This window comes from Triticum aestivum, chromosome 7D (assembly GCF_018294505.1).
Source record: "Triticum aestivum cultivar Chinese Spring chromosome 7D, IWGSC CS RefSeq v2.1, whole genome shotgun sequence".
NCBI lineage: Eukaryota > Viridiplantae > Streptophyta > Magnoliopsida > Poales > Poaceae > Triticum > Triticum aestivum.
The window spans coordinates 572,145,410-572,155,649 of NC_057814.1; positions in this window are offsets into that span (position 1 = coordinate 572,145,410).

Genomic DNA, 10,240 nt, shown 5'->3' on the forward strand with positions numbered 1-10,240 from the left:
TGGTGATGATGGTGTTCCTGCCATCCTGCAATATAGTCCATCCGATTTATATCCGACGGGTAGGAAGGAAACTGTGGCAATTTTGCAAAAAGATACCCACACCCCTCTCTGCATTTGCAAATAAGGCATTCCCTCGTTCATCCTTTTCTCCCACAAGATAAACTACTCATACAAATGCATCTTGATGTTCGGTGCAACGCATGGGCATCTTGCTAGTAGGGAGAAGGACTTTGTGTGACACATATCTAGCTATATTAAGGGATAGGTAGATAGCATTTGTGCGAGGCATACTTAAAGCATCACGAAGATAAACAAAATTTTGTGCATGCAAGTGCCGGAAAAAATGAAGCGAGAAACAATGCGTGTGCGCGCCGCGTGTGTGTGTGAGAGAGAGAGAGAGAGAGGGAGAGAGAGGGAGAGAGAGAGTGTGTGAAATCTCAAAACAAAATGTGCTCTGCTGGAATCCCATTGTATGTATTCATACGGTTCCGGAACTGGAGTTAACCTTAGGCATATGTGTGAGAGACATTATTATACTTTGAGACATTAGTGGCTGTGGGTGGGCGGAATTAAAGGGGTGGGCGTGTTCGACAGAGAGAGCGTGTGTGTTTCTGTGTGAGAGACTTGTAGGACGGGGTAGAAAGACGACTTCTAACCTTGACGGAGGGAGAGAAATACACGAAGTGCGTGTGTGTCATTCCGATGCCCACAGGGAAATGAGATATGTATGCGTGTGAGAGAGATTGCACAATTCATTCACGTATCACTATCTAGCGATCGTGGACATGCATCGCTTGAACATAAATCAATATCTACTTCGTATTGTGGCCAAAGGTACAATATCGATTCAACGCTATAAAGATTGGACACTCACATATCATATTTTTTCTATTTAAATAAACCTTTTCAGTTGTGCATGCCAAAGTTACAGTGATGTTTCTTCAAACAACCAATGTAGCTATCATGTACATGCACCATTGTTACTCTTGCATTCAAAATCATTAGTCTTGGATGATTTAAGGTTCTATTATGAAGTAATATATGTAATATTCATATATGAATTCAACGGGTACGCAATTTATGAAATGGAGGCTATGTAATCATATGAGGTAACACTTTTAAGTAGCGGACTACAATATCCATTTCTTTTTGTGCGCCTCTACACTAACACGTCAATGCATTATGTTTAAAGTAAATAACCAATTGCACTAAATTATCTATTTACACGAGAAATACATAGGCTAAGCATTGGATCCCTTTTTGTGAATGCGCCACTACACCCGTACGATTAGCCGCGCCCGTGTGAACGTCCAAGTTATCGGCGCATCATCCCGAGTTATTGTCTCTTTTTATGGGGTGGACTTCACACCAGTTATTAACTGCTGACGCGTGCCCCGTGTACACAGTCTCGCATGACCTTCCTGCTAGCACGGTCCAAAATTAGTTGAAACTAGATACGAACGATCCCGCGGGCGGCAAAATCTCCTGCCTCCTTCTGAAATTTCCGCCACCTTAGTCTTTAGCATGCGAAATTCCCTTTTTGTCCTTGGTGCACGGAGACCAACAGTTACAGTACCGCCCTCATCTACATAATAGTTCGGGGCTGCTTTGGTAACTTGCGGTTCCCCCCACTACACGGCACCCCCATTTCCTCTCCCCCTCCCACAAAAACGACTAACTCCACAGCACCAGAGCATCTCACATCACGCCGTCCGTACTTCATCGGCCTTTCTCTCCTCCCCTCTCGAAACCCTAGACTGCTCATCCACCGGCGTACCAGAGCCCATTCACTGCCAGCGGCGTCCACCTTGCCGGGTCTGCTTCTGCGGCCGCATCTACCCCTCCCACCTCCCCTAGAAACAAGTAGACTGCTCATCCACCACTGTACCACAGCCCATTCAGTGTCGGCCTTGTCCACGGCGCTAGATCTGCTTCGCCGGTACTCTCATCAACCACAGCGCATCTGCAGCGGCTCATTCGTACTCCCCACCGGAGACGCTTCATCCACACCCCCCCGGAGCCGCCCCACCGACGCCCCCATCGACGGTCTCTGATCCTCTTCGCCGACACCTTCCTCAACCCTACCGGAGCCGCTTCGCCGACACCATCGTCAACCCCACCGGAGTAGCTTCGCCTATACCATTTTCAACCCTACCGGGGCCGCTTTGCCAACTCACAAGTCCACGGCCTCAGATCCGCTTCCTCGCACCCTCATCCAACCTACCGGAGCAGCTTCTGATGCCCCGTCCACGGCCGCAGATCCGCATCGTCGACACCATCCTTAACCCAACCACCGGAGCAGCTTCACCTACACCCTCGTCCACGGCCACAGATCCGCTTCGCCCACACCGTAGTCCACCCTACCGGAGCTGCTCCACAAACACCCTACTTGACGGTTCTAGATCTCCTTACTGGACCCCAACAGCCAGCGCAGCGTCATCACCCTTGATGTTTCTAACCTGATTCCCACCGTGTGGCAAGATGCCAAGCACCCGCCATGGCCAAGGTACTTGTCACCTTTAAACCCGTCCAGCATCACCTGCCCGATGTACTTCAAATATACTAACAGGTCGCCGTTACCTGTTATGCAGCTGGCAAAAACTATAAGGACAATGTTTCTTCTGGATCTAACAGATTGGCCAACCAAGATCCTGGACCGAGGCATTGTTATGACCTTGTAAGCGTGTCTCTCTCTCTTGTATGGTTCTGTGCCTGCCAGCGTGCTTTGCTAGGATTTTCGACCAGTAATCCCTTTGTGCAGACAATGATTTCTACTACTAGCTGCTAAATTAGATATGTAGATGTCATACATGATACTACCTCGTACCTCCGTTCCTAAATATAAGTCTTTCTAGAGACTCCACTATAGGCTACATACGGAGCAAAATGAGTGAATCTACACTCGAAAATGCATCTATATACATCTGTATGTGGTCCATACTGGAATCTCTACATAGACATATATTTAGGAACAGAGGCAATACATTACACAAAATCGTAGGTGGCATGTAGGAATTCCAGTACACTACATTAGGCTCCCTTAGAGTGCCTGCTAGTCCAGCACACAGAGTCATGGCTAGTTTATGCTACGCACACAATCATTAATTGGTGGTTTAAATATGCACAAGGGATATGCAATGTATTATCATGTAGAGATGTCTGAAATTAGCCGTGTCAACTTGCAGATAGGGTTACACAATAAAAAAGTACAAGATGTATGTGGCAATTTCACGGAACATCGCAAAAAAAGGAGAGCCAGCGGTGAACCTATACAGTGTGCTATGGTACGTCACTCCTCCATTACAATCATCATGACATGTTATTTGTATGTCAGTTCTATTGGTCAAGTTTCTTAGGGACAGTTATTACGAGTTATCCTAAGAAAATAAGCACCTGTGAATATAAGCTCCATGTAATAAGCCAACCAGTTCTTTTCATTGCGTTTTCAGCTTATCTTTGGTATGATCAGTGAAAAGTATAGATTGCATTATATTTTTTCAGTTTGCTGCCCATATGAAAATTAATTTGACTTGCAAACATCACAAATTGAACCCAATGCAGTAATTAATATGATAGGAAAACAGACCATCACTATTTGCTCAAAATGCAAATACAAAGATACCATCTAATTGGCACAATCTACTTTGGTCAATGTTTTCCATAGAGATCCCATTGCCTAATTTAAACGAAAAACACATGACCCACATTTAAATGAAGAACAATTATTTATTGAAATTCGATGGTCCAAGTGGCTAGTTATTATCATATAGCAGCATCACCTGAAAGCATCATATAGCAGCAGCAGCAGCTCATAGCAACTCAACATACAGCAGCAGCAGTGTGCAATTCATCATATACCAGCAGCAGCTCATGGCAATTTATCATATAGCAGCAGCAAGAGCAGCTCATAGCAATTCATCATATAGCAACAGCACGAGCAGCTCATAGCAATCTATTATTTAATTAAAACGATAGGCAAACAAGCCACCACGTATGTCCACATAGATTAAATTATCTTGATCCTTAATTTTATGTATTAACGGCTGAGATCGAAAGATGCAAGCGTTACATAAGAATATAATACATCTACAAAATAGTAGAACATGTCACGTAGAAGTAGTCCACATAGGTTCCAAAGCACGTGTCTATAACTAGCCCATACAAAAAAAAACTTCCCATCGATGGGTCAATGGTAAGCAAAAAAATATTAGTAAAACCTAAACAAATAAGGAACCTATTATTAACCGTACAAGGACAACTACCACACGTGAGGAAAGTTCCACATCAGGAATGAATACACACAAACAAAACAAGTCTGATTAGCACACGGTGTGGGCATCTGATTTCCAGCCGGTCCCGACCACCACAACCCAAGACACCTAAATCCATATATAAATAAGTACACACGCCCGCACAAGTACCCACCAAACAATTACAAGCCAACGACCACGGCGACTTGAACACGCCACACGCAACTCAACGTCCAGACGAAAAGCCACGTCCAGCCGCTTCACTCGACGCCCGACAAAGTCACGTGTAAGCACGCTCGACGCCCGACGAAGCAATGTCGGTAGAATTGACGCCAAAGCACTTCTGACCTGATTCATCACATTTGGTAATTGTTATTTCACAAGCTTACTTTTTATGTGCAGAATCTTCATAAATACGCAACTCAACGTCCAGACGAAAAGCCACGTCCAGCCGCTTCACTCGACGCCCGACAAAGTCACGCGTAAGCACGCTCGACACCCGACGAAGCGACGTTGGAAGAATTGACGCCAAAGCACTTCTGACCTGATTCATCAGATTTGGTAATTGTTATTTCACAAGCTTACTTTTTATGTGCAGAATCTTCATAAATACTATATCAATTGATAAATTGTTCCCTGTTAATTTTGAAGACATCAGAATATGGCATACAAGAAGTTGAGCGACTTAACTACAAGAGGACAGAATTGGAATATTCAAGTGAAAGTAATGAGAATGTGGGATTCAGTGAATCCTACGACCGATGAGCTTATTAGCCTAGATATGATACTAATGGATGAGCAGGTTTGTTTTCTAATATATTAAACTAGAATTTTTCTATCGTATGAAGCAAATTACTAACCATATTTGATTCATTTAACAGGCTGAAACAATCCATGCTACTATCTGGAAGAATCTTATAGGCACTTTTAGATCAAAGATTAATGAAGAATCTATTTATGCATTCAGCAATGTTAAGGTCGTGGAATCCACAAAATATAGGCCACAGAGCAATGAAATTAAAATATTTTTTGCATACAATACAAAGGTAAAGGAAATAAAAGGATCTTTGAAAGTTCTCCCAGATTATTGCTTCGAGTTTGCTACCATGGACACACTAGAAGAAAGGGCCGAAAAAGATACACAATGCTCACGTATGCTTATAGTTGTAATTACGACCTCCAAATAATTGATATTTCTAATTTTTATATCACTAATCTCCAAATATGCAGATGTCATTGGACTACTAACTCAAATGAAGCCAGTGGAGACAAGAATAACAAAAAGGAACCCACAACCTTCATATATCCGTGAGATTGAAATCCTAATGCCAGAGTAAGTGCATATGCATATGCATGTCTCAAATTTAACTAAACCTCCCCCATGTGGTTAGCACTAACTTCTCAGATTAAATTCTTTAGGGGTGATAAAATCAGAATCACGCTGTGGGGAAAGTTTTCTTATTTTCTGACCGTGGATGTAATCGGCAACCAAACTGTCCTTATTATCACATCAACGATGGTGCAGAGATTCAATAGTAAGTGCATAGATCTTACATGCTATTCTTATCATTTACAAATTCTTATTGATTGATTAAATAGGTTTGTGCCTAAAGTCAACGAGTGCCACAAGAATATATATTGATCTGGATATACCAGAAACACAAGAACTTCTTGATAGGTATGAAACACCTCCAATTTATTTTTTTTACTCATAATTAGTGAGTCAGGTTGATTCAAGATTTTATATTCTTATTTACTTCATACATGTGCAGGGACTCAACAGAAAAAACCTTACCAAAGATGATCAGTATAGATAGAAGTAATCAAGGAACACTAGAAGAACAGATGTTTTATAAGAGGATAACATTACAAGAACTTACTACAATGAGGCACGGAAACCAGTCAGACCAGGTAATGCATCAGAATTTCAAAAAATGATACCATCAATCTCTGTGATACGAGACCTGCATGGACAATTCATTTAATATTAGTTACAATGAAACCACATTGTGCTTATTTATGCCCCTTAATCCCACACGCCACTCAAATGCTAACACTATTTTTTTCAGGATTTTGTATTCACAGCAATAGCTACAGTAGATCGTTTGCAAGAAAATATTCAATGGTGGTACATGTCATGTGATAAGTGCCACAAATTGGCTACCAAGGAAACCGAAAATTATTATTGCAAGAGTTGTGGTATATATCCAGAAAAGGTCACACCTCGGTAAGCATATTATATTACTAAAATATGAACAAGAACTGTTATATTATATTTACTCCCTACTAACATGAATCGTATGTTAGGTATCGTGTTCGACTCCAAATTAGTGACCATACATCTACTACAAGTTGCACTTTATTTGACGAGGAGGCTGCAAGATTGCTTAATACATCTGCATCTAAGTTGCTAGACACACAAGACGGGAAATCAGAAGAAGTGCCAAAGATTATTCAACAATTATGTGGAAGAAGACTTATATTTAGATTCAAGCTCAATGATAATAATCTCACATTTGGCACACAAAACTATGCAGAAAAAGAATTTGTGCCCGATGATAGGCTTGAGATGCTCTATTTGGACAATAAAGCCGAGGAGGTAAAGCTACATTAACTTTTTACCATCTTCAAACTTCCTTAACTAATCCATCTTATATATGTTTCGCAGGAATTGATGGATGATGAGGTGGACACCGTGTTAATGAAGAAGCAAAACATGCCAGATACAAAGGTGACAGATTTTATTAACTATATACACACTTCAGATTTTAGAGATGTGTCTAATTTTCAAAATGTATATGTTTGCAGTCACAGAATAATAAAGTTTCATCTGGCAAACTTTCATGTGAACCGGTGCCTGTGAAAGAGGAGCCACATGACAGCACTGGGACTACATTAAACAAAGATAAGCGTCAAGACAAAAGATCATCATCATCACGTGAGCTCCGCAGTGGCACTAAAAGGAGACTGAGATCTGTTGTAATATCAGACGAGTCAGAGGATGAATGCATTGAGACGAATATGCCTCAACAAAAGGAAAAAGGTGTTTGCCGGAACAAGAAACATGTTAAAGCAGAAGCCAAAAATACAATGGTTGAAGATCAAGATGAAGTACCGAAATCAAATGCCAGGAGAAAAGGGATGTTATCAAGATAATTAGTGGATCAGTAGCTTATGAAATAAATAGTGCGACTGTGTATTTGTATCGACCAAGATAAGTAGAGTATTTGATTGACATCGACCATGATAAGAGGGATACTTATTAGATTAAGGGTGTGAATGTTACCAATGTTCTTAGTCTAAAACAGATCGATAACTTTCTTCATGTAGTTTCCTTTATGCACATGCTATTTTAGGCAAATCTTTACGAGGCCAGCATAATAGACAGGAACATACTACAAGACCAGAGTTTCGCACATTAGGATTTACTTCACAATTTGAAGAAACTATACTTCGCCAGCACAACAGAGAGGAACATACCTTGCTTCATCAGTAACTTAATAGCAGGATTTGATATAAGCAAATCAATGGCGTCTTGCTGGCACAAGTGAGCTGCTCAACAAACCTATAAAAAAATTAATATCCAAGGTGAACAAACTTCCTGTTCATAAGGCCTTTTTTAAGGGAAAAGGCATCATTTCTTGCAAATAACAAATTAAAAATACTATGGAGTACAATACCAATACTACTATGGATAAAGTATAAGAAATAATCCTCGGTTGGCACTTACAGTTAGTGGTAGCCTGGCAGCAAGAACAATGAGGAGGCCAGCATCTCATGGTCGTTGGCTGCTATTTGTATTCTCTAGATGTCAGATCTAATATAACACATTCAGTAGGTGACTCGGTGATTTCCCTCGCAGCCTCCTCCACTGGGCCAAACTACAACACCTCTGCCATGGACCTCTAGTCGTACGCCAAGAAGAGGTCATCATCTTGGCGGAAACCCTTGAGAACGCTCCGCCGGACTCCACGAGGTCGTCGAGAATCCACATCCTTGAGAATGCGCCAGTACCTACACGAAGAGAAATGGGAAGGAATGAATCAGCCGTGATGGTTTGGGAATCAATTTGGTGATGGCAAGCAGAGAGATCTTAATCAGCCGGCTAATGGAAGAGGTGGTGCGTGCGGATGGATTAAGGATGCTGGAGGGGAACGACTGATGCATCTCCCCATGGACGGGCAGGTCGGATTTGGGGCAGCAACATCTATTTATTTTTCCCCTTGCGATTTGGTACGGCATCGCCCCATGGATGGGTAGGGCACTGAGATTTGGGGCAAAATCACCCATGGACGGGCCGCCTCAGTTACTTTCAACTAGCCTTCACAGGCAAAGAAGAAAGGAAATGTGTTTTTACACTAGCACAACTAAAAGGAGCGGCGTACATCCCGTCAAAAGAAAAGGAAAAAAATGCGTGCACATTTCTTCTAAAAAAACATGGTTGGCTGGGAATCACGTTACACAATTTCTTTTTTAAATGATGAAACACGTTTTACATAGTTTTGACTAAATTGAGACATGTAAAAAATAAAAGATGCAACTTTATATTTCATTTTTTATACGATTGGGTCCATTTGCTTCAGAAATTCATAAAAAAACATATAATAGATACGTAATTTAAAAAAACACATATATGAAGCAAAATAAAATACATGAGAAGGTAAAAAAAATAATTTAAATATTGCGTGAATGTCACCAGAAAATTTTAAAATGTTTGAAAAGAACTAAATGCAGATCATTTATCACAAGATATAAAATAGATCAAATCTACATTACATTGCCAACACCATTCACAATATTCTATTTCTTCATCAATCTAATTATTAATAGTTACCATGTGTATTATCAACTTAAAATAATGTGTGTCAATAACTACAGGACTCTCATCACATATGACCTTTATGTCAATGAAATAAAACTGAACAGGACAAATTAGTTATTTTCCGTGATAAAGCTCAAATCGCCCTGATTAAGTGTACATGTCGTATCTCAGGGAAGGAACATGAATATCATAATAAACATATCTTTTTTCGAAGATGATAGAATTTATTTAAAATGCACGAGATGGTATAGTTTCCTAAAAAAATCACAAGACTGCCATATGTCATCCTGTTATGTAAAATAATTTTTAAATAAAGTAAATAAAAATGGGAAAACAACATATATTAATACGTAAAAAAATGAAAATTTATAAAAAAACATTAAACAAGTGATAAAGAAACAAAAAATACAAAAAATATATTAATCTAGCTGTGCAAATGCGTGGGTGAACCCGCTAGTTCATCATATAGCATCTAGCAGCAGCAGGAGCAGGAGCAGCTCATAGCAATTCATCATATAGCATCAGCAGGAGCAGCTCATAGCAATTCATCATACAGCAGCAGCATGAGCAGCTTATAGCAACTCATCATATAGCAGCAGCAGCAGCTCATAGCAATTCATCATATAGCGGCAGCAGCAGCTCATAGCAATTCATCATATAGCAACAGCTGGAGCAGCTCGTAGCAATGCATCATATAGCAGCAACAGAAGCAGCTCATAGCAATTCATTGTATAGTGGATCAGAATGAAAATTTGGCAAAAAATCAGAGGAGATCCTCACCTTGTTGGATGAGCTCATCCTTCAACAGCACCTCAACGCCACGGCCTGGGAGGTGGGGAGGGGAATAAGGTGCCTTCTGCCGCAGTGTGGCATCAGCCGTAGTTGTGCAGCGCCTGCCGGAGTAGTGTGTTGGACGAACCACAGTGGAGCAGCTGCTGGAGACCATGAGAATGAGGGGCAACGCTAGAGGGAGGAGCAGCCAGGGAGATTTGCCCCTACCCGCCGGCCATGTAGCCTAGCTGGACAGAGCATCGTCGAGGACCAGGCCAGATGGGACCAGTGGCGACGGCTTGCTGGAGGAACCATAGTGCTGCAGGTAGGGGATCGAGGTAGAGGGAAAGGGGAGAGGAGATGCAAGCGGGCAGGGCAATGAACGCTTGCGTGTTTG